The following is a 27,280-nucleotide window of genomic DNA, read 5'->3' on the forward strand; positions in this document are numbered from 1 at the left end:
AGGGGCGACGACAGTGTCACCTCCCACTCATTAAGGCAGCTATCATTGCCTAAGGAGTCTATTCTGGAGGCCCATCCTCCAAAGTCAACCTAAGATGTTGGTCAGAATCTCCTGGGACAATGATGTTTGCCAGCAGAAGGGTGGATGTCAGGTATGAACAGCTGAAGACCTCAAGTACAATCCCTTGAAGCCGTGGTCTCCCTCGTTTCACGATGAAGCAGGTTCTCCACATCCATCTGGTCTTTCCTTGCCTCTCCACATTCTGGATATGTTTTCTGGCATGATCTTTACTTCATTATCCCCAAGTACCAATGTGCACATGGTCTGGGGAACTGGTGATAGTAAACCCAGAGATATCTCCAGTGATTTTTGAGTCATCAGGAGGGATAAACAAAGCTGCTTCAACACTGCTATATTTATTAATTCTAAGCCGGCAGCTGTTTCAATCATCCATGGTCATCTTCATGGCTAATTTTCACGTTTTTAAAAACAGTTTTTGATTCTTGTTTTTTTATACTTTTTTCCCCAGAATTCTACTATATAGTAGAATGTAATTCCATTGTGAATCTAGATTAGGTCTGAAGACGACTATGGATGATCAAAACAGTTGTTGGCTGAGGAATGGATAGATATTGCAGTATTGTAGCAGTTTTGTTTACCCTTCTTGAAGACTAAAAAAGCACTGGATCTATCTGTTTCATCTATTCATAAGTAGACAGTGAAAATTTAAATAATTTTTTCTATATGCCTCCTTCCTTGTGAGGGGATGGCTCCAGAATTTGCCTGTTTTCAGCAGGTGTTATGGAATGAGGTTGCTAGCTCCAGCCTTTCCCCATGGGTTTTTAAGGGGCTCTGAGCCGACGGTCTCTGGCTTTTCTTGTTGGTCACCCATCCAAGTATTGACCAGGCCTAACATTCTAGAGTTCCCTAATCGAGATCAGCGATATATTCCACCTTTTTTTTAATACCAATTATTTTACACGTGGACTTTTCTTAAAAGGTTCGCCTAAGAATTATTCTAAAAGTTCAACGTACACTTCGTGCAGCATTTGCGCAATTACTATAATGGTCGTGTTATGGTGCGGCGGAAACGACATGGGCCAGCCTATAAAAGAAGGAAACTGGTGAAATCGTTGGCACGACAGGAGAGAGAGAGAGAGAGAGAGAGAGAGAGATACACAGCAGCAGCAGCAGCAGCAGTAGCAGCGGCAGCAGCAGCAGCAGCAGCAGCGGCAGTTTTCCGGTGGTATCCCATAAGGAAGGTGCAGAAGAAGAGCCTGGTACATGGTGGTGTCAGTGTGGCCGGCACCGCGCCCGTCCGCGCACCGCTCCCGACTCGTTCGGGCTTACTCGCCCGATCTCGCCCGGTCCGTGTCGTGGGGCTACTTACACCCTTTTGACTCCTTCCGCAGCCCATATTAAGAAACCGGTTTCTGTCAGTCTGTCTGTCACGGGGCTACTGTTTCTACACAGTTAATGGTACGCCCTTAACTGCCTGTTGTTTCTTCGCTGTTCTTTTTTGTATTTACCTCTCTCTGCATATCATTCTGTGCGTAGGTGGCTGTTTGTGCTGCTTGTTGTAAAATAATAAAAAAGATAAGTGTTACTTGTTTTAGTTGTTGTTCTATGTCAAATTAATAACCATCTCTGAAAAATAACGAAAGTTGCCTGGTCGCTGAGAGAATATGTTGATGTGAGATACGAACACGGAATTAGAAAGAAAAGTTTGATTAAAGACAGCAGAAAAATATAAATATAGAATATATAATGTAGTATAGTATATAAGGTTAATTTTGCAGCTGTTCATATGTGACTGGCAATGGCTTAGTTATCAAGTAAATTTCCTTGTGTTTTGAGAAAATGTCGGTATGTGATAAGATTGCAATGGAAGTAATCAATAGCTTATTATTGAAGAAGAATATGTTGATTCCTTATGGAACTACTCGTTGGGATGTAAGTATAGTCAGCAGGGTTACCCTTCAGAATAAAAACCATGCTTTTAAATTTTCCCTCTTTGAACGTTGTCCCTCTCTTATTTACTGTCTTTCAGTGACAGGAAATCATTTTCAGTTCTTAGTGTTTCTAAAGAAAAGCTATTTTTTCAGTACTTGCTTCAGAAGGTGTCGCTCATATTTGTGGAAGGCTTTGTTTGATTTGGCAAAACGCTTTGTGTTGAGGATTGTTTATATTTATATATATATATATATATATATATATATATATATATATTCATATATATACATACTATATACTGTACAAAATGTTTATATGCATATATTTTATTCATTTCAGAGTGTGTGTGAAGAGAGAGAGAGAGAGAGAGAGAGAGAGAGAGCGTGTGTCGTAGTTCATGGTTAATGGACTCCGCGTTCAACTGCTATGGAATCTTTAACTAGAAAATATAATCTTTTATCGTAAATATAATAGAGTTACTGCTTAATTTACATATTGCCGCCCTTCTCGACAAGTAAATATGTGTATAATTTATTTATATAGTATGTAAAGAGAGAGAGAGAGAGAGAGAGAGAGAGAGAGAGAGAGAGAGAGAGAGAGAGAGAGAGAGAGAGTAACTGTTTTTGCTCAGTAAAACAAAGGGGAGTCAGTTTCAGAGGTTAATTATGACCAGCTCATAGAGCGAGAAACCCTCATATCAGTCCAGCCTGTTCTTCTGTTCCGTTTAATTTGATCGTTTATTTGATTTTACATAAATTCGGAGCGTCCAATTTTTTTTTTTTTTTTTGCGTTCTCTCTCCATCTCTCTCATCTTTAGCGCTTGCGTGGGAGATAGAATTCTCCCTTCATCGCGATGTACATACAGCAAAAACTCATTCTTGTTGGGATATTTCTCTCTTGTTTGTGACATGTTCGCATGTATGCGTGTTCACATGTGTCGTTTAGAGGTAGTGGTCGTTACATTTCCACGTGTCGAAAAGTAGCGATTTTGTGTGAATGTAATTGATTGAAAATTGACATGATTTTTTGACAGTTTAAGTTTGAAGTTTATTTGCGGTGGTGGGAGTTGTAGCATTGTAGCATTGACTGAGTATTAATGTGGATATATAAGTATATATATATATATATATATATATATATATATATATATATATATATATATATATATATATGTGTGTGTGTATAATAGGTGCGTGTATATTGACATAAGCTTTTAAGCGTGATCTCTGGTATTTCATTTCATGTAGTGAAGTAAGAGGAATGGTAATAAAGTTATGAGATGGGTATAGTAATCGGGTAGCTGTTTGTCATTTTGATAAGCAATTTTTTGGAACTGGTTTGTATTTAGTAATTATAGTAAGAGATTTAAGAGTACGCGTATCTCTGAGATGCAGTATAGGTTATGAAAATGTTTTGGAAGGAGTAATAAAGGTTGTTACGTAGAAAGAGCTGAAGGTGATGCAAATGAAGATAATTTGGGAATAATTTATGACGTAGACTCTTATCAAAGTGTAGGTGGAAACAATTTATAGCATTCTTTATAAACAATAACATATGATAAACAGAAAACAGGAAAATAACATTTTCTCAGTTAAAGTTTGTCAGTAGACTTTGTCTTAGGGCAGTTATGGGTAACTTAATCAAAGGAGTTACTAAATATAGATGATTTTGATTAGACTTATGTATGAAATGTAATTGAGGTGTGCTGGTAGAAATGTTGATTCAGTATTGTTTTGTTAATCAGTAAATGCCATGGTCCCTGACACCATACCGACCTTGCTATGGTGCTAAGAATTATAAACGCTTCGCCTAAGTGTTAATGAGACGTCAGGACTGATGGAATAGACTGAAAAAGGTTGGCACAGCTGGAAGTCGGTGGTGTCCACAGACAGGAGTATAATTGAGCTTTTCAGTCGAGAAACATGCCAAGCGCCATCCTGGGCCAAAGTATTTTTCGCTGGTTTTATCCTTGTACATCACAGATCCGTCTTCCATATTTTAAAATGGCACTTGGCATGTTTCTCGACTGAAAAGCTCAATTTTAGTCTGAAATAAAGACAGAATAATGATGAGTAGAATTTTCTGGAGAAAATAACAGAAGCCATGAATACAGTAGTTGAATTTAGGGGAGATCCGTTATGTGAATTATGTAGGATGGATTGAGAAAGGTTTCAGGGGAAATATATGAAAATGCAGAGTGTGGTTGGACAAAGAATGAAGTGTGATTGCGATTTTCATCTTTACATTCTTAGGGTCGATCAAGAATAATTTCAGGGGAGCTTTGGAAAGATTGTAAAGTATCTTTAGACAAAATATGAAGAGTGAGTGTAGATTTTCATCATAATTTATCTTCATTTTTGTGGGCGGACTAGGAATTTTTTCAGAAGTTTTGATAGGATGTAATTTTTGTTGGACAAGCTATGAAGTGAATTAGCAGATTTTTGTCAGTCAGTGAAATATATAAGGAGGATCAAAAATGATTTTGTAGGGAGTGGGTGAAAGAATGTAACGTGGTGATGGGCAAAGTACGAAGTGTGAGTGGAGATTTTCATGATTATGTGAAATAATTTCTGTGGATACAAAAGGGTTTCATGGGCAACATGCTGTTAGCTGAAGTAGATATGATTGCAGATTTTCATCAGTATGTGAAATCTCTTGGGTGGTTCAAGAAAGAGTTTCAGGGGAAGTGGGGAAAGGATGGAATTGCTCATGGACAAAGTGTGAAGTGTGACTGCAAATTTTCATCATTGTATGAAGTCCTTGTGGTGGGGGTGGGGTGGGGTTGTGGAGGATGATTTCATAGGAGTGTGTATAGAAAATAATGTGTTGTTTGGCAATGTGTGAAGTGTGATTGTGGATTATCATGATTATGTGGAATCATTTTAGATTGGTTAAGAAGTATTTCATAAGTAATGTTGAATAGAATATAGTGGTGTTAGACAGTGTATGAAGGGGTGAGTGGAGATTCTCACCTTTATGTGAAATACTTGATGTGGATCAAGATAGATTGAAAGGGAAGAAGGGGGGGGGGATAATGCTAAGAATTTAAGGAAAAGTGTTAAGTATAAGTGTCGATTTTCATCATTGTATGAAATATTTGAGAAGGATGAAGAATTTATTGGAAAATGGGGAAAGAATTAAAGTGCTGTTGAACAAAGTATGGAATTTAGTACGAGAGGAGATATTCATCGTTGCGTGAAGTATTTTTGATGGATCAAGAAGGTTTTCTTGGAAAGTGTTGAAAAAATTGGAAAGTTTGAGTTAAGATTTTCATCTTTATGTGAAATCCTTGCTGGTGGATCAAGAAGGAGTAAATGAGGTGTGTGAGAATGAGTGTAGAGTGTATTTGGACAAAGTATTGAGTGTTAGTGTGGATTTTCATGATTATGTGCGGTTCTTCGGTTGGATCAACCAAAGACTTCGCGGAGGGAGGTTGGTTTGAGTGTGGGGAGAATGTTCAATGTTGTCGAGAAAAGTAAAGCGTGAGTGTCTCAGTATATGATGTCCTTGGTGTGGATGAAGAATTGCACTGGAAGAATGGCAAAGAAAGCAAAGGGTCAGATCAAATATTGAGTAAGAATATAGCCTTTCATCATTATGTGAATACTTTTGGTGGGATCAAGAATAAATCCGTGGAAAGTGTTGGGAACAATGTAGTATTGTTTGAGAGAGTATGGAGTGTGAGTCCTTATTTTTTTCAAAGTGAATTCCATAGGGTAAATCAATAAGGACTTCATGGGAAACCTGATAAATGTAAAGTGTTGTTGGACAAGGTAAGCGGCATGAATACTGATTTACATTATTACATGAAGTCGTTTGCAAGGGAGGCGTAGGAAAGAATGTAAAGGTTTTGGGACGAAATAAGAGCCGTGAGTTCAGATTTTCATCTTGACATGATGTCCTGTGTTTGGTCAAGAAGGATATTAGGGGAAATGTGGCACCGTTGTCAGGAGGTGCGGAGCGTGAGCGCAGATTTTCATCGTTATTTGGAGTCCGTGGGATGGAGCCAGAATAATTTCGAGAGAGGTTTGAGAGAGAATGTGAAGTGTTGTTGGTAAAAGTATGAGCTTCATAGCGTTCATAATATTAGTCCCTTTGGTTGATCAAAATAGAATTCAGGGCAGTATGAGAATGAACATAAAATACCGGATGCTGTTGAAGTATGCAGTGTGAATGCAGACTTTAATCATTATTCAATGTCAAGAGTAGTATCAGGAGAGGCGTGGGAAAGTGTGTCCTGCTGGACAAAGTGTGAAGTTCAAGTGCAGATTTTAATCATTGTAAGAAGTCCCTTGGATGAACGAAGAAGAATTTCATGGGAGTGTGGTATAGTATAAGTGTTATTAGACAGGATGAAGCGTGAGTGTGGATTTTTATCATCATGTGAGGTCCTTTAGGTGGTTCAAGAAATATTACATGGGAAGTGGCGGAAAAGAACATAAAAGTGCTTTTTGTGCGAAGTTCTGATGGACAGAGTATGAGGTAGAGCAAGAATATCACATTGGAAATGTGGTATAAAATGTAAAGTGCTGTTCGGCAAAGTATGAATGTGAGCAGTGAATTATCATAACGAGGTGACGTTCTTTGGGATGGGCCAAGAGGACTTTTATTGACAATATGGGAAAAACTGTAAATTGGTGTTGATAGGTCACAGACTATGAGCACAGATTTTCATCACTTTATGAAGTTCTTGTGGTTGATGAAGTAGGACTGTAAGGGAAGCGAGGGAGAGAATAGAGGGTGAGTGAAGATTGTCATCATTATGTGAAATTTTTGGGGCGAGTCAAGAATGGTTTCTAGGAAAACGTCAGAAACGATTTAGTGATGCTGGACAAAGTGTCGAGTTTGACAGGATTTTTATCATTATGTAAAATCCTTTGTATCAGTGAAGAAGGATACAAAAGGCAGTGTTGAAAGGAAAAGGATGTTAAAAAGAAGGATGTAAGGGAAGAGCAAGGAGAAAAAGCAAAGGGCGAGTGTGAATTTTCATCATTTTGTGAAGACTTTGGAGTCGATCAAGAAAGAGTTCAGAGAAAGTTTAGCAAAGAAGGGTCTTAGGAAAGAGTTTTTTTAGTCAGTAAGAGAGTGCAGAATTATCGTTGACAGAGACGGCAAGGTGAATTTTCGTCCAGAAAAAAAAAAACAGCCTTTGAGAGATATAATGAGTGAAGATTGATAGGACGCGCAGATGATAAAAGAGGGATGAACTTTCTTTAAAGCAGTGTTAACGGAGAGATATCAAAAAGCACCCGAGGTGCCTGTTTTAATAGCTGAGTATAAGCATGAATTTGTGTTAGGTTGTATAGTTTATTATATAAAGTTTTTATCCATGGCTACCGTGATAGGAAAAACGTTAGAGTTGTTTGTTTCTAAAATGCTTCTTAAACCTCTTTTTTTTCTCTTTGAAAATTACCAATATAGAGAATATATAGGAACTTTGAAATTATAGAACAGGTTAGACTAGTTTTCCAGTAATATATATATATAGTATATATATAATATATATATATATATATATATATATATATATATATATATATATATAATAGTAGTGTTATGTACATACACATAATATATATATATGCATAGTGGTATTATGAACATATACACAATATGTGTATAAATATACATACGTACGGAAATACTGTACATACACATATGCATAATGGTATTATGTGCACAGTTACCGTACAAAGACTGGAAAATGTGAAGATATTTTACTAGATTTTGGAAAATGCAGTCTCCCCCTCTTTCAGGTAGTAAACTAAAAGATAAAGATATTTGAACTAGGGGAGACAAGGTAAACAAAAATTGAAAATATTTTATATAAAAATCTAGCCTTTTCATGATAAATACACTAAGGTCGTTTGCCCAGCTTGTTTCATAGCTAATTTACACTATTACGAGTTGTTTCATCATTGAGAGAAAGAATATGCATATCCATAGTGTCCACTTAGTGGATTTAAATCGACTCCAGAAGTATTCTATGTAACATGATTTTTTCTACTGTGACAGTGTGTCATCTGTTAATGTTTTAAAGTACTGGAAACATCAAATTCTTCTGCCCAACACCCGTGATAGATGCCGAAAAATCCCGAACGGGAGGAATTCTTTTCCCTTAAAAAAAAAAAAAAAACAGTATCTATCACAGTCCCCATACAAAAAAATCTTACTGAAAAAGATTGGTCACAATCGGTTCCATTTCCATGTTCGTAAGCGAGGTTTTATACACTGAAGTTTTGGTGAATTTCTATACCCAAAGAAGGAAAGAATTAAATTGGAAGTTTGGCCTGGAAGTATACGACGACCTCGTAAGATGACGTGCATCGCCCTAATTCTGCAGAAAAAGTTGTATATGTGGACCGATTTGCAAACGGCTACGTCCAGCCGTTTGATGGGAACAGATGGACGGCCTAACACGCAAACATACACAACCCACAGTTTGTTCATTTTATATTATATATATGTATGTATATATATATATATATATATATATATATATATATATATATAGAGCTTCTATATATATATATATATATATATATATATATTATTTATTGAAAGACCCATAGCGCTGTTACCACGACAAATTCGTGATTCAATCTTGACCACTATTGACTGTGGTCATGACTGAAGTGTTATCAACCGAAATATGTGTTTGTCGCGTTAATGGTGTTTTTGCGCTTTTAAATTTCTAGAACAACTAGAACGATATACAAGAAAAATTATATATATCTTTATATATATATATATTATATACTGTATATATATATATTATATACATATACTCGTATAATATATGTATATATTATATACGTGTGTGGTTGTGCATACCTGTCATACGAAAATGATGTCCTTTTTCCATGTATGCTGCACGACTTTCAAAGCGTATGAGAGAAATGGACAAATTCAGTTTTTAAAAATTTTTATACATGTTATGTAGATGTGTCGTATAGTCCTAACCTAACTTAGGGTGCAGCATTCCATCTAAATGGGGACTGTGTCCCCCCTAAACCCTATGTCAACATAGTGTCCATGAGAAGGGCAAACTCACCCAATCATTATTGCACCTTTATTTGATAAGGTTCCTTCACCATGATTGACGTTGCATCTACAGCTTTCAATATACAAATATAAAGGGAATACCATAGTAAGGTAATACCTTTCATAATGTAGGTCTGTCACCGCTGTCAAGTGCCATCTCGTCATCAGCAGAAGCAACCAGAAACGGATTTCAAATTCCGTACACTGTTGCACTATAACCTATATGTCTTAAGACAAATATTTGATTTGTGTAGCTTCTGACTCTTCCAAAGTGGCATGTTTATCTGTAAGCATTGTATCGTTTTCTTTCCCCGGCCTGTTGAGCATAAGTATACTGAATATTTTAGTCTTAAATCGTTGTAAGTGCAATGTCTACATAGTTACCATATCTGTCAGGTCATCTTTCTTTGGTACCTGTGCGCCAACCTCCAAATCCCAATCATCAGGGTGTTTCCTCATTCCATCTTCTGCAGAATAGCCTCTTTAATATACGAGGTGTCATTTCATTGTCAGCTAAAATCATCTCTTCAGTGATTCCATCATAGCACGTGCTTTCCATCTTTTTAAGTTACCTTTTAATAAAAAAGCTACTGTGAATCAGTGACAATGCCATCATAAATAACCTCCTGTTACAAACGTAGCACTTTGCTGACATAGTGATGTGTTGATTTCGATTCTAGGCGCAGACTCTTGATTTGATAGAAATAGGTACAGCAAAGCCGAAATCATTTTGATGGCACAGTGGATAAGTCTCTATCAACCTTGCATCAAACATATTTAGATGTTACTTTGGCTTGTTATCTACGCGTCACCTCCGAGGCGCTAGTACTAAACATGGCGGAAGCTCAGTGGGACGCTATGTTTAGTACTAGTCCCTCGGGGACCAAAGTATTATATGCACCCATTGCTATATTGTGTGGTCGACAAATTATATTGGTAAATGATATCTCTGATCCCCGAGGGGCTAGTACTAAAGACGGCGTCCCATTGAGCTTCCACCAAGTTTAGTACTAGCACCTCGGAGATGACGCGCAGACAGCAAGCCAAAGTAGCACCCATATTTATACATGAAAGGCATAGCCAGAGTGTATGCTGTTCCAAGTCGATATTATCGAGTATTTGTGGTCTAATATTTGAGGGCCTATAAACGTCACGTGTGAATGACCGAAAACTGTATAAATAGCCACAAGTTCCAAACTTTGCATGAAGATATAATGTGGAGATGAGATGATTGCGATTGTAGATACAGAACCTAGAATTCGATAGTAATATTTATAGCAGGGTTAGTCCCAAAGTGAAGAAATTTCGAAATTGAGGGTTATATGTGGTCTAAAACATGAAAGTATTGAAAGGAACTATATAAATATTATATATATATATATATAATATATATATATATATATATATATATATATGGTATATATATATATATATATATATATATATATATATATATGTATATAATTTTTGCATAAATATGTGTGTGTGTGTGTGTGTGTGTAAGTACGTGGTCAGTTTTACAAGATAACTCTAATACAAGCTAATTCCGCAAAAATTTGGTAGAAAGAAAATGTAAATACGTTTCCGTTTTGAAATTGTGAGTGCTCCGCTCAGATATGACGTCTCTTTGTCGGTGTTAAACTTCTGGCTTCCACTTGGGTCGCCCATCTCCATTTTCTGGTATCGTAAACCTGGAAATGTGTGCACAAGCCCCGGCTGTAATGCCATGCTTTTTGTGAAACGGTTTTATGTACGAATCTCGCACTCATAAGTTAGGGACGAGAGTCACGTAGATGCCTCGATAAAAAATGTTACGAAAGAAACACCACTTCTGAAAGGACATGAATAATATATGTCGTACGTAGGGACGAATCGATGCAAAGGGAAGACATTTATCGGTCGTTAGAACTTGGTAGGAAATTGGAGGAGAAAATACGTCAGTGGCAAAACCTTAGTGGAAGTCTGGGAAGTGAAAAAAGAGACGCGAGAAAAGCCCAAGGAAACGTCTAATTGCTTCGTCCTCTCGGAAGAAGACGGAGAAGAAGCAGAAGAAGAATGGCGGGAATGTATGAAATACGAAAAGATAGGATAGAGAAAGCTGGCAGTTTTATGAGAAGGAGAATCTGGGTACACTCTGGTATCTTCGTATTTCTTGGGCGTTTTGTGTGTGCAGGAGATTTTATGATACGCCAAATGGGTTCTGGGTTAGTTCACATTCATTACATGATTTCGCGGAGTTTTCAGTAATGAGCATAGTTTGGGGGATATCATTTGTCTCTGCTCATGTCATTAACTCCAGTTCATCACAGTCTTCGCTTTTACTCAAGTTTTCCATTAAATGTAGTCTTTTTCTTTTAGGTTTCCAAAATTTTAGTGATAATGCATGTAATTATTCAGCAAATATTAAAAGATTTCTTTCGATCATCCTTGATCAGCTATATGAGGATGTATTTAAAGAACTTACTAAACAATTTAGAGCGAATATTTTTGTGTATGTTCATGGTAAAATTACGTACTTTCTGTATTTCATCTGTTTGATAAAATTTGGTCAATTCCACTCACGATATTATGATTAATAATGCTAACAGAATTCTGTTTTCATTTATTTAATCTCTTAGCGATTCCAAGTCACCTGACGTATTTTAGGACTTTGTTGCGGCCAGCTTCCTGGAACTTGCAAATGCTCGACCCTTTGGAACTTTAATTGGACTACTTTTGTTTTCCCCTCTTTTATTTCAGTGGCCATTGAGACGAGCCACGTCACTGCTGTTATGAGAGGAATATGCAGGGTGCAACCCCGAAGGAAACAATAGATTTGCTCCCAGAAAGGGGATAGCTATTATAAGAACCTGGGATTATGGAAAAAGGATGTGAATTCCAATGCTTGCTTTAGGACAGAATAGTCACATAGCCAATCAGGGATTTATCCATGTCACAATTATAACGTGATCAATAAAATGAATGAAGATTCTATCTAATTGGGGATGACAGCTATGCGCAAAAGCTTCCACACCATCAGCTAGTTCATACACCTGTACAGAAGGTTCATCAGCGGTGCACTGAAACCCCTTTACACACACTTCCATACATTCACTTCTATCTTACATATACGCTCTACCTTGCCAGCCCTTTCTAGATTTTGAATGTCATCCTCACTTGCAAACAAAACTTGTACAGTTCTTATACCGACCTGTCATTCTGCATTTTCTCCACATGATAAACGATCTTACAACATTGATCCCTTCTGTCACGTTTGCTAACCCTTTTATCACCTGCTCGGATCACATTTCTCACCCTTCAAGTTCTTAGGGCATACTACGCAAACATTTCATCTCTACAGCTTCTACCTTTTGTCTTGCATTTGCATTCAACATCCAAACTTCACTTCCACATATAAGTGATGGATTATAATCCATTTATACATACCAGCTTTGAATTCCATTGATACTCAGTTCCCCCCAGTCCTTGGTACACAAACAGCTTCCTTTCTTGCTTCACCTGTTCTGTGACTTCTCTTCTGTACCCCTACCACCTTCTGAAGTGCTTACTCCCGAGTACCTATAAGAATCGACTGCTTCCATTCTTTCACAGATCATACTAGCATTCTTTGCTTACTATCCTCAGACATCACTCCATCTGTAGACGTCACCACCTGTTTTCTTTTCCTGCAGTTTGCACCTGTAGACCATCAACAGTCACCAAGGTCACATATCACGTGTTATATTAAATCTTATGACGGCCCTTTGTCCCATATATAACACAAGGTCACATATGACGCCCTTGTCCTAGATGCACCAGCCAAGGTCACATATCTTGTCCTTTCTGCCCTGTCCTATATATTAAACAGCCAAGGTCACATGTGAGTTCTTGTCCTATTCCATCAACATAGCCGGGGCGTCATATCAAACAGGCAAGGTCACATATCACCCCCTTGTCCCAGGCCCATTTGTTTCACCAAACCAGTGACTGTCCTTCCTACAAATTCTGTCACAAGCATCACTTCCGTCTAAAAAGAGGAAATAAAAAAATTCTCTCAACCACTGATGTAATATATCGTACATCCTCAACACTCTCCATATTATCTCTCTTCCTCTGTCGATTCTCTCAAAAACTTATCAAGGTACATGTACATCACAGACAGTCATTTCCGTTCACTTCTAACTTCCTTACTAACTGTTTCATAACAAACACTTAACCCATAGACAGTATGATATGGTATATGCCAAATTTTTATGATATTTCATCAACGTTTTGTTTTTAGAGATTATTTTGCTATTTATTCAAAAAAGAATTTAGCTTGTATGATAAAGGTGTATAATAGCGATATATTAGTTACTAATCCATATGTTATAGGAAGAACTGTATATTTATTGCTTGTGTTAGATTTTGGTTACTTGCTCCGACATTTGGTCTTCTTTAGCTACTTGTGTAAGAAAATAAGCAATTCATGTAACTGATAATAATGATAATGCTGCCATTTGTTTTTAGGCGTGTCTAAAAGATAGTTATAGGCATAAACGTCTTGAGACTTTGTTTATGGGATGAAATATTGAATCTTAAAAATGCATAAAGGCATTACTCCTATCATATATAATTTATAAACACTTTGTCTAAATCTGCATTGTCCTTCCCATACTGATCCGTCTGTCTCTCTTTTACCATACACAAAGAAACCATGATTATTCTTCACCCTTTTCAGCACCTTTCCCTCATCCAGGGATGCCTTACACAACCCTGGTCAGCTGCTCAGTCACATCTTTACCACTGTGCTGCAGCTTCTCACTCACAATTCCATCAACTCCAGTTCCCTTTACATTCTTCCACTTCTCTACTGTCGTCTTAACACCCTCAAGAGTTTCATAAGCATTCTCAAACATACACTAACTTCTCCCACGTTTTTTATTATTCAGCTCTGCCGCATTCTTTCCTTCACATTCAACAATCTTCAAATTTTCGACCCAGAACTGCACTCTCTTCAGATAACATCTCTTCATTTGCATCCTTTATTCTGAAACTCCTTTGCTCATCTTGTCTGTATTTGCTTCCATTTAAAGCAAATTTCTTTCCTATCCCCCCCCTTTTTTTCTATTACATTCCTTCTTTTTCGTTCTCACCTCTTGACCTCGTTTTCCAGAATCCTGCAATCCTGTTTGTAATATTCCCTTTTGTCCTGCAGTAGCATCTCAAATGATCTGTTTGTGTTTCACTAAATTTATCATTTTACCTTTCCACCACCCATTATTTTCACTCGTATTCCTACCCTCCTCAAAGCACATTCTATTTCTCAGGTGCATATTTTCCAGTTACATATCCCTTCTTTATACTGGCTGCGACTCGTCACAGTCTACTTAACTACCAGTTACCTTATTAAGTGATCAGGCCAGAAGAGGCGCGATGTGTTATATTTCATGGATGGATGAAGCCTAATGCCTCTGAACACGCAGGGAATTGAACCTGGTTTCCTGGTTTTGATGCTGAGGAGGAAGCTCCTAAACTACTCACACACACACATACACTGTTACATATATATATATTATATATATATATATATATATATATATATATATATATATATATATATATATATATATATATATATATGTGGTCGTGTGTTTTAATATATATATTTTATTAATGTTTATAGTCTTGTTCATCGCTTTATATTCACATAGAATACGAATATAATATTAGAATACTGCTCTGAAATTTTCACTAACCGCAGACGTGTAACTTTTTTCTTCGCTAGAGCTTCTCTCATTTCGTATGCCATTGAATTCAGAGACGTGTATTATTCACAAGTAAACACGGGTAAAATTTGATATAATCATTAATGTGGCTTAAGGCTCAGTGACCCATGTTAATTAATAAAGAGATTACGCAGCCAAGATTTCGGTTGTGTGGGCGTCGTAGGATGGGGTGAAGAGGGGGGGGCGCCTTTCCTTTGCTTAGAAGTTCATCGTAACCCTGTGATTTCACTGTTCGTATTAAACATTGTATGAGTCTGTGATTGTGAAATCTCTTCCTCTGGAACATGCGCTTAGCATTTGCCAGCTGTTGGTCTCATTTTAAGACTTATCCTTCTTAGGTCCGTCATCACTCATTGCTAGCGGTGGATTTTCAGTATGTACTATTTTAACGCAATACCTGAAAATTCTTGTTCTGAAAATTGTCTTCCCTCCTTTTTATAGTTATTGGTACTCTTGATCAATGAACGGTCATTCATTGATTATTGTGAGCAACTAGGAACAGGAAATACTTCTCGATCGATAATTTTAACTAGTCTTTGCATGTTGGGTTACTAAATTCGTGTACCATCGTTGAAATTAAAGATGGATAAAGTCAAATGCATTGTCACCCCAGTAGATGCACATTGAGAAGTAGGGAACCTGAAAATGGCTTCTTGACGCTATGAGGTCAATGCATTTAACCTACGTATTGAATCACGTACCCAGTAGTTGGTCTGCTGTGGTAGGGTAGGCCGCAGCCAGAGTGGCAAAGTTATTAGGGAGCAATCATACAGTGGATAGGTAAAGCCTCCAGAAGCACCACATCTAAAGAAAAGTGTGTGTATATATATATATATATATATATATATATATATATATATATATATATATATATATATATATATATATATATATATATATATATATATATATATATATATATATATGAGAGAGAGAGAGAAAGATAGAGAGAGATGCATGCATGTATGTATGTGTATATGCACTTGAACAGATATTGAGGAATACTGTTGCATTTTAATGGTATTAGGGATCTCCGTGGGAGACATTTTTTCCACCGTCTGATAGCTATTGGTTGGTAATAACTTCGTCAAAATATCGTACATCGCTGATGAAAATAAACCCACGATTTACAGAATCCAAGGCATTATGATTTCCATACTTCAGCCGTGACCAGGCTTCTCATTAGCATGGAAATATGTCCCTATACATTCCGAAACAATAAGCGAAAGTGGATGTTTTTGTGAACGTCTGCCTAAGCCATTTGCATATATGAATGCATAAGTGTCAAAGTTTCGGATGATTAAGGGGGGAAGTCTGATTTGAGGGTGTTGGGCTCTTTGTAGAGAGAAAGTGAGAGAGAGAGAGGGAAGGAGAGGGAGATTAGGAAGGGGAGAACGAATTAGCCGAAGCAATCATCTGGTTGTCTTTCACAGCGGTTTTCTAGCTGACTCGCCATTAGGAAAAGAAATCTCTAGAATGTTGATTAGAACTTTAACCATTCCGAGACCGAAGCCTTCAGATTCCTTCATCTCAAGGATCGACGTGCATAGGAATCTCTTAATTAGTGATTAGCAGGCAAAAAAGTAACTCATGTCCAGAACACACAAACACAGGATTTATGCGAGTTTTGTTTGCTCCGCTCCAGGTGTTGAACTTCCAGTTCTCTTCAAAGCTTTGATTGAGGCTTACACACACACACACACACACACACACACACACAACACACATATATATATATAGTTACGTGAGGGCTTTGGCTGATGAGTTTTTTAATTGATTACTGTATTTTATGTAGCCCTGCTTCACCGAAGACACACGTGAACTGTCAATTGAAGCTAAAAGTTACCCCCAAAAGACAGACAATTAATTAATTGGATTAGGTCACCAGTTGGAACTATGATTGAATAATTGGATTATTCCTATAACAGATGAATTACATCAAACACCCCCCCCCCCTTCATTACCCAACTAGTCCCAACAAAGACAAAGTGTGCTGTGATAGTGAGGGAAATTACATGAACCATTAGTCGACCTTGGACACAGTTAATTTTCCTGGCTTCAGTAAAGAATAATGCAACGGTGTTATGACTCTAGTTGCTACCGTACACAAGTTTAGTATTGGTAAATGCTATTTCTCTTCCAAACAATGGTGATCAGGATCCAAGGCTTGCCTGAATTTTCAGTTACACTTGACCTTCCCTAATTCCTACTTAATGCATGGGAATAGCTTATGCAATTTCACTAGGCAATGATCATTATTCATACACTAGACTTCCTAAAAGAAATATGGTTTTACCAAGTTCTCTTAAATGGTGGCGGAAGGGGAAACAACGGAAATTAAGTACAGAGTAAGAGTTTCTAGCAATCAGCAATACTTGTCAATTCCAGACTTACCGTTTACGTAGGTTGCTTGCGCAATGCAACTGACGAGTGGAATTCTCGAAGAACTCGTATTGTCGATTCATTTAGTAAAACAAAGACAGGAGTAGTACGAAGCATAAAGTTTGCCTGAGCACGAAGCATGCTCTTAGTCTGGAAGTCGGTCTCTCTCTCTGCCTTTTGTGGGTCAGGTCAGGGCGCTGTGTCTCATTAGTAATGCTTGTACGTAGCCTCCAGCAGTCTGAAAATTTGACAAAACATCGCCGAATGCATAGAGCAGGGAAAAAGGAAGCTTAAGACCACCTTCACTAGAGGCGACCTGGTAAAAACCGTCCCTGTGGGTTAGGCCCCTAATGCTAACCTATCTGCTACTAAAAGACATTACTTTTTGAAAACGCGCAGCCTACCTCCCTCCCGCATGTTCTCTTAGCTTCAACAGAGACACTGTCCTGTCTTTGTTAGAATGATATCCCTGATGCAGAGAGGGACTAACAGCAGAATATTTATATATATATATATATATATATATATATATATATATATATATATATATATATATATATATATATATATATATATATATATATATATATATGACTATTTATCACATCACCGTGATTCATATACAATCAGAAAGCTACAAACTCCTTTTTATCCACCTGTCCTGAAATAATATATTTACATATGTTACCGAAGGAATTTTTAGTTGATATTATCCACCGTCCCGTAACTAGCGAAACTACAGGACGCATAACGTTAGCGGACAAGAGAGGTATATGAATATCACTCCCATCAGCTCACAACCCAGGTGCCTTGCATCTGGAGACAGATCCACCACCTCTGCCATGTTGACCGTAGTGCTGCTTGTCGCATCGAAAGTATATTATGACTATTTATCACATCACCGTGATTCATATACAATCAGAAAGCTACAAACGTCCTTATCCACCTATATCGAAATAATATATTTTCATATGTTACCGGCGGAATTTCTTTTAGTTGATATAAGTCCACCGTCCCGTGGGGTCGAACCATGACGGACGAGGAATAGACCACAGGGACGCACTAACGCAGCGCCACAAGAGAGAGGTATAAGTGAATATCACCTCCATCAGCTCACCCGTCGAACTCAGGTGTTTTGGTATTTGATATCCACCCACCTGCCATGTTGACCTTGTAGTGCGTTGTCGACGTAGCTATTATGACTATTTTCATATACAATCAGAAAGCTGTCCTTAAATCCAATTAGTTATAATATATTTTCTCAATATATAATTGATATGTGTGTTTGTTTGTTAAAGTGTTTCAAAATTGTAGGTCATATACTTGTAAAACTGGAAAGTTTACGGAATTAAATTAAATCCATGGTAATATTGTAAAATCGCATATAGCTCGGTCATCTTGGAAAATCACAGAAAACAGTTGAGTTTGCAAATCCTCAAACAGGTGAGGGAGAACTCTCGACGAACTTCAGATTGTAAAGAGTGAAGAGGCAATCGCCTCGAGAGGGTTTTATTCAGAGTCGAATGCATACACACACTTCCGGGATTTTTGTAATTGGGAATGAAACGATACTGTGTCTTGTTGATTCTGCACTTTTGTTCGTTCGACCTTCGAAATAATATTCATTTTAGTGCTGCAGCGTCCACCGATCATGGCCATCTGTATCATCGATATTTCTAAGATTGTGAGATGAATCGCATTATGATAAACTTTATCACGTAAATAAAACCCAAAGCCAAATCAAAGTCCTTCAAAAGAAGGCATCGTGCTTACCCCATACAAAAAATGGGAAAAAAGCACGTCAAAAGAAAGAAAAGAAGTTGTGTGAGATGAATTGCATTATGGTAAACTTTATCACATAAATAAACTAGTGATGTTGTATCATATAACTCGCACAGCATAACAGTGTTTTTCGAAAAGACTGACTTTACAGCTAATAACGCCAGGCAACGACTACTTTTAGATGACATTCTTCCTATAACTGTAACTCATCCATGGTTAGATTTACAGATTACTTTATTCGCGTTGCTGCTGAAGAATAGTCCTTCCGCCATGCCTTTTGGCAAGATGAGTAGCTGATTATAACAACCAGATCTCCAGATCATCTGAGTACATATATCCAGAAAACATGCCATCTCTTTTAAGTATTTTTTATTGCTCTGCCTTTTTTAAAAATTTCTATCAAAAGTCATTTCTCTTGGCTTAAAAACCATAATTTTGTGGGTTTTGTTTCAACCCTTTTTAGTTTTCTGTAAAAGAAAACTACCGAGATGGCTATTTGTCTGTCCGTCCGCACTTTTCCTGTCCGCCCTCAGATCTTAAAAACTACTGAGGCTAGAGGCTGCAGATTGGTATGTTGATCATCCACCTCCAACCATCAAACATACCAAATTGCAGCCCTCTAGCCTCAGTAGTTTTGATTTTTATTTAAAGTTGAAGATAGCCCTGATCGTGATAGCGGTGCCAGCAACATAGGCCACCACCGGCCGTGGCTGAAGGTTTCATGGGCCGCGGCTGAGAGTTTCATGGGCCGTGGCTGAGAGTTTCAGGGGCCGTGGCTGAGAGTTTCATACAGCATTATATGCTGTACAGAAAACTCAATTTAGCCGAAGAAACTTCGACGCATTTTTTACTAGTTTATTTCGTGCTCTTACGTTCCCTCAGCGGTGTTCTAGCTCTCACTACTTTTTATTCTCTGATTTAGAAAAAACTTAAAACTGTTTTCTTTCCATTCTTAGGCAGACTAGTAAGCAGCAGTCTACACCACAGCACTGATGTTCGTGCTGCTGTAATTACAGGAGACGCACCACTTACTCTGAGGTAGCAGTTCAGATAACAACCAGTGGTTTCTTTCCCTCATGTGATTTGAATTTTTGCAAACTGACGGATAAGGATGTCAGTGATTTTTCAAACCTACTTATTTTTTTCGATGACCAAGTACCTCAGGTGCTTTTGTAAACTTACCAGTGTCTTACTTTATGAACGAAATAAAATGATTAGGAAATTTTGAAAATAATCCATCTCTTAAAATAAACATAATTTGCATTCAGCTTCAACACTTCACTTCTGCAATGGAGAGGAAGCTCAACGATCACTTGGCTCTCATGGACAATTCAAGTTTCGACCTAATCTTTTGCACACACATCTCGTTACTTTTGTTTCATATGATATCTCATTGTCTCATCTACTATCATCCATTATATTTACTCCCAAATGCTTTAATGAAATAACTGCTCTCATTTATCCACAGTTTACATGAAAAGCTGGCTCCATCTTCATGTTTTACAGTTGCCCTCGTAATCTTACTGTTGCTCGCGCTCGCCGCAGTTTTTTCCTCTTTCACTTTCGCACTCGTTTGCTAGTTTCTGCTGTGCCCTCCCTAATCAGCACTGTAATCTGCAAACATCAACCATTCCACGGTTTATACATTTATTTATTTATTTATTTATTTATATAAATGGGCTTCGAAGTATAGTGGCTATCATACTTTACGCAACATAAACCTGAGAACCAGGGCACGTTTTCTTGGGAAGGGTGGTATGTGGACTTTCTGTTAAAACCTGTTGGGCCTCTTTTTACTAGATCAAGTACTTGGTAGCTGAAGGTCAGCCCTACAGGGTTGGAAGCCGAGGTCGAATGGTCGTGTAACCCCCTTGCCAAATTACTATCCAAAAATGGAGCTGAAACACCTATAGCAACCCCTTTCAAAAATAAAGAAAGGCTTGTTGCTGAAAGAAATAGGCTACGTATGTATACTGTACTTACACGGATACACATGTAGAGCCTATCTGTATTTGGGGAGATGATGAACGGGTTTGATGTGATTAGCCTGTGAATTAGTTTGCTCTCTTGCTCTCTCTCTCTCTCTCTCTCTCTCTCTCTCTCTCTCTCTCTCTCTCTCTCTCTCTCAGTAGACTCTTTCAAATGGAATCTGAAATGCGACTATTTACCATAAATTTCCAAATGCATGGTAAGAAATAAAATCACCACATGAAAATGCCGGAGACGCTAATAAGGCATCTTTAAGGAGTAAACGTTCCAGGGACGAGATGGAACGAAGATGATTCTTATTAGATTTTGTTTGTATGCAAAATTTTTCTTTAAAAGATTTTGGGCTATGCGTGTTTTGTACTTAAATTAGTGCACCTGCGATAATTGTTGAGTGTGTGAATGTATCCATGAGTATATATATATGATCTAAAGTTAAGACTTCAGTGGCAGTAATGTAACTTACAAGACGGAAGACAGATATGAATGTAGATTTGTTTAAATTAAGTTCACACTTTGTAATTTAGGTGTTGGTAAAATGTTCTTGAAATTTTTGTCTTTGTTTTAAATGATCGGCGTCAGAGTTCTTGTTTGGTGGTATTTTGGTGCTCCTAGACATTCGTGCTACTAGAGGTACAAGTGTTCTAGGATTGTTTCCATTTTTCTAAGTCTTACCAAGTGATGTGATTTTAAACATTCAGAATATGATAGCATAGTATGAAGACAAAATAGCTCTTGTTGCAGTTGTTGGGTCTCTTTGGTTGTGAAATGAAGTAGCTTGCGGTCATAAGAGAAATCTGAAGTAGTAAATGTTGTAGTCGAGGTGTTGAACTCTTCTAAAACCAAGGCCATTCGTTACCGATTTGCAGTTAGGCAGATTCAGCGACATTTGTTCAGTGGCAGCAGTGTAGTGGGTTATATGAGATGTTCGTAAACATTTGTTGTTAGATTTGACTCGAAGTGTTTATTACTGAATAAGTACTGTCACAAGAGGGATGGTAATTAATCAAAAGGCATCGTATGTCGAGCAATCACTATCACATGGCTGGACTCTTAATTCGTAATTACGCCACACAACGTTGACAGACATATCAGTCAGCTCGTCTAGAAGTCGTGCATCTATTATCTACCTTCCGTTACATTCGCCAGTAAAGCTGAACGAAGGTTTTGTATTTGCTCGCTTCTGTCTGTATGTACTGATTTTGGCCAGATGTGATGGGATTGAGCCATAGTCTGAGGAAGAGTAGGTTAGGTTTTCTAGGGAATCTCAGTATCTCTGTAGATCGAGGTTTTTTATTCTATTTTTAGACATGGGTAATTTTCTGAGGTTTGTAATCATACATTAAACCATAGAGATGGCTATTTTATTTTTTGCTTTTGATTACTCGAGCTAGTGGCAGCAACGTCAACATGCTCTGAGGCACTGCAGTCTGCAGACTGATGCTGAAAACACAACAAACTGCAATGATCATTGTTATGAATTTTGGCGGAATCTTAAACAGTAAAAGGATGATAAGCACTCACAGCCAACGACGAGATCACAATACTGTATATTTGATATTCCCTTAGTGGGATAAAAATATATGTGATACAGTTCAAAATACTCACAAAATGAAACAGTTTTATTCAAAGTTCTGTAAAAATTGCTGCCATTCAAAGTCCTGAGAATAAAATAATACATATTTTCTTAAACATTAGACTAGTTTCATTTGAGATAAATTACTGTAGCGTTGGGCCCTAGGGCTGCTAGCAAAATGTCTGTCATTGGAAATCAGTGCGTTTAATTACTAATCACGTACCACCAACAAGTGATTGTCGTTTTAAACAGTCCAAACCTGCATTAACACACACTCAAGCTCACTTGAGTTAGGTCAGTTATTTGACAAAATACTCATTGGATAAAGGAACAGTTTTCTGTTTACGTAATTTTTATTTTGATTTTCAATTGATATTTTAGTTCAATTGTAACATACACTGTTTCACATAAACTGCTGCTGAATAAGATCACAGTTGACATTGCCTTTTAGCAACCTATTACATGCAATGGTAAGAAAATGAAGCCGTACTGTTCTTCTGCATATTAAACGATCGATATCCTGATAGCTATTGCACAATGACTCTTAAATAGTAAATGGCAGAGCAACACAATATATTTGGACCTTCAAAATCGTTCCCAGCTGCTGGCCTGAGAACAGCAGGGGCTAAACAAATACTGTAGCGTACACTTATTGGGCTCGTTAAACAGTCAGGAGTGGGTTTCTGTTGAATAAGAAGACCAAATGGTGTTTGCAACGGTAAGAAAGAGCAGATATCCTTGGTGTTACAGGGTTCACTTTTATTATGATCTTGGAATCTGATCGTTGTTTTCAAGATGTCATCGAGGTCGGATGGCTCGAATTCTTTTGTCTTATGGAGAGCAACTCACTCCGAAAACCTGTCTGGAAATGAAGCTTTCGTTCACAGAATAAAAATGATCATATTCTACGCGCACAACTCTCACTCATACACACATAACTTACTCACATACGGACAGAACGCTCATTTTTAAATACGCACACATCTTTATGATTCAGGCACTCTACTTCGTTTGATTTTATGCTTAGTACTCACTTTGAGTGGGAGTTTTGTGCGTGATTATGAATGATCGGCTCCTGTATGCCTGTGCGTGAATGAGAGCGCGCGTTACTCTTCTTGTGGTCTGACGTTTGGTATTACTTTTTGTAAGAACGGTTTTTTTCGTGTTTTGCCATGAGAAATGTGATTAATCGTAATTATGCATAATACAGCTAATTAATCATAACTTGCAACATTTTTAGTTAATGTGTTAAATCCTAACCATTTATTTATCGCTAACGATGGATTGTTACCAAGATTATGTTTGTAAGATAAGGTCGAAGTTAGGTATTCAACAAATTTACCAGAAATGCAGGAATTTATCCATACTAACCGGTAATCATCCACGGCTATCAGCTTGCCACATTTGCCCTGACATGTCAAACCGTCTGTTGTTTATTTGACCGTGTTTTTATAATTGTCTCGTGGAGATTTCATGCAAAATATCGAACATCGAATGTTTTTTGTTTTATTTAATAATAGAGATTGTCAAGGATACGGTGAGTTTTTATTTCCAAGAAAAATTAATTGTACAATATTTTATCATTCATTAACGTTCTTTTTGTTTATACATAGATTGTTTTTTTAAATCAGAATTTCAGCATTTTAAAGAATAGTAAATGTAGGTTACAAAACTTTTGCCGAGCTTATTGAGTAAAAGTATTATATGAGGTATATAGATATTACATATTTACAGTTTACTGAGTCTATTGCTTTCGAATATTGCTGGCATTTTCAGCGACAGAAAGAAAAATAAATTAATATCAAGCGAAAAAAAAGGGAAGTTGAACGAAAAGCAATCAGTTGTCGAATCACATCGCTGTGATTTTTTTTTCTTTAGTGAAATGTTTTTAATGTTGTATGATTTAGTGCTGTCCAAAATGCTACTGCACATAGACCTTCCCAGAACTTTTACATTTTACATTATTTTTCCATTTCTTTTTAACCTTAAGAACCGTTGTCACCAATGTGTAAACAAGTGTTGGATATCATACACTACTCTTATGTATGACAGTGGTGTCTGATGCTACAAGTACTGAGCGTATGAGTCGGGAATATAAGTTATTCATTACACACAACAGATATGGAATGATTAGTTGCTCACCAACATTGCAACGTAAAATATGTTAAGATTGCCTATGTATCATAATAATATGAACAATATTGTGACATGATTTCTCGTGATATTTGGTTAACAAAAACACTATATAAGATTTTTTTTATATTTAATTATGATTAAAAGATACTGATCTCATGATTGATTGGAAAGCCAAGGATGAACTAAAATTCATGGAATTCGCAGGTTTGAAGAAAGCGCAATGGATTAGATAAACGCTGAAATAGTTAACTAAAAGAACAGCCTACAACTTTAACTTCGATATCGCCAAATCGTGTAGATCTAAAAAACAAAATTGTACCGTTTCTCACACTTTACTCCTTCACCTTCGGACTTACAATGTAGCGGCAAAGTACAATTAAAATTTCAAGCATCTATCAATAGTAGAGGGCGAAGTAATCTTGGGAGGGCAACATCTTCCTGATGCACGTAACAGTGTGTGGTGTGGATGGAAAAAGACGTAGTTTGCCAGCAGTTACGGTAGAATCCGCGAGAGTGTGAATTATTTACTGCAGTTGTTTAATGCAGACGCCCCAAGAATTAAAAAAAAAAATCCTCAATAGCAGCAGGTATAGCCATTTGTGATCGATGTCGTATAGTCTGTATGTAGAGAGAGAGAATTTAACCTTTCATATGAAGGTTGTCTTCAAATGCCAAGAACACAATCCATCTGAGAGCCTTTGCCGTGACTGCTTCTCTGAATAGCGTCTTGATATTTAGAGAAGTCGAAGTTTCCTTAACGTTATTTTCAGGACTGAGCTGAGATACTGTGGAGCCGAAGATTGTATGATGATCGTACAGTTTAAGTCTGCAGTGTTCTACATTACTTCTGCTTTTGTAAACTGAAATCTTGTATGAGGTAGAGAACTCTTAAATCATCTTATGGAAGGTTAGAAAACATGATGAACAAGGAGGGAATGGCAGCTGTCAATGCGTTTGTTTGTTTCTTTTTAATTGTTCAGGTTTGTTGTGAAATTCGGCGCTCAACAATTTCCAGTGAAAGTTCCCTTGACATGTTCAGTGTGACTGAGTTACCAGAAGGCTATAGGACTAAACCTCGAATGTTGATTGCTTTCTTTATAATGCTTCTGGAACATAATGATGTACAAAGACCATTCCAGATTCAGGAAGCTAATCTAAGAATTGTAGAGCGCATTGCTTGGTCGTGATTATAAAGGCCATAATTATAACCATACATTTGTCCTTTTACATGATGTGGTAAGGTAGAATTTTTCCTTGTCAGTTTTGATAACTTCGAACACACATCTGAGTTCATAAAAGGACCCAGTCCTTTTTTTATTTTTTAAAATTAGATTTGTGGTTGATTGCTAGTGTTTAATTCCCTAACTCCTAAATATGACTTAAAATTTTCATTATTTGAATAACGGTATTTTGCATATTGCACCAGATACTTCCACCCGCTCAATATTCTTCCAGCATGAGAATATTTCGTTCCCAAAATAAACTTTATGTTAGTTTAGAGTTCTTAGTGTTCAATACCGTCCTCTGGGGATCGATGGGACAATTCACGTGGTCGATAAATTCCTGAGGGTCAAAACGAAACGGTTGATTGAACTTTTGGGATTAAAAGCTAACATTGCATACAGGAATAAAATAAAATAAATTTCGTATACATATTTTTGTATTTAGATATAATTAGTCTCTGTTGCACTTTTGAATTTTACTTTCTTCTTTGAAACAGGCGACGGTAATATTGTTTAGTAATTTATTAGTTGGAGCCTCAAGTCAGTGGAGTGTTGTAACACCTATTTCCACATGGAGGGAGGAATTATTTGCATTTTATTTACTAGAATTATGTTTACCATTTAATACTAAAAAAACATATAATTATTCATTACATTAAAAAATAAATTAGATTAGCCTTAGCTTCATTTTAAACCTATGGTATCTAATGAATCTTATTCAGGAACAGTAATGAATGGGAAGGTCGTAGGAAATAATACCTTTAAATAGAAATAATTACTATGATGCCATTCTTAATTTTTGTTCATGCCTGGGAGCCGATGAGGGGTGAAGGATTTCATGAAAGTTCGATGGTCTCTACACTATAAAGTTTCTGGGCCCCAGATCCAGTTCCACAAGAAAGCAACTGGCAAGAGTCTGGTGCCATTCTTGTCTTGCAAATGAGATTGACAGATTTACGAAGTGGAATTCCCAATCTGAAATAGTTATAGATGTCTATATATTAATCTGTATTTCACTCCAAGTAAGAATTCTGGTAATATAAGCCACAGTGAAAGTAGCTAAATGCACACTATGTAGTGAATATCTATAAAATTATTGATATGTGGACGAATCAGATTAGACCAGCATTATTTAGACTACGAATAATAGTATAGAATTTGAACATAATTCTTGTCTGGTTATATTGAGCATCAGGATGAAAAATGAGGGTTTGTTTGTAATCCTGTCTTTTGTCTGAGTGGAAAGATTTCCGCATTGCTCCTCAGTTCACAAATCTCTCAAAGGGAAGAAGGTAGGGGAAAAGAACCGTTTCCTTGCTCTGAAATGGTTTCTTTTTTTTTTTTTTTCATTTCAAATAATTATTTCGTGACTCAATTTTTTTGTAATCTTTTCCTCCCGGTCGTTCCTTTTCAGAGTTGTTAGATTTTTTATTGCGAAATACCATCCTTAG

The 27,280-nt window shown here is 37.1% G+C and overlaps 1 long non-coding RNA gene across 2 annotated transcripts in view; it reads left to right on the forward strand.

Moving 5' to 3' along the window:
* Nucleotides 1-1,264: 1,264 nt before the first annotated feature.
* The window catches only part of LOC136833785 (uncharacterized), a 280,704-nt gene continuing 254,688 nt past the window's right edge, over nt 1,265-27,280 (forward strand). The window contains exon 1 of one of the 2 annotated variants that reach the window (XR_010851585.1): nt 1,265-1,479. This is a non-coding gene — a long non-coding RNA (uncharacterized lncRNA). Of the gene's footprint in view, nt 1,480-1,530; nt 1,954-27,280 lie in introns of those variants that run through there. The other variant, XR_010851586.1, reaches the window with a different exon arrangement.

The sequence above is a fragment of the Macrobrachium rosenbergii genome, chromosome 52 (genome assembly GCF_040412425.1).
Source record: "Macrobrachium rosenbergii isolate ZJJX-2024 chromosome 52, ASM4041242v1, whole genome shotgun sequence".
NCBI lineage: Eukaryota > Metazoa > Arthropoda > Malacostraca > Decapoda > Palaemonidae > Macrobrachium > Macrobrachium rosenbergii.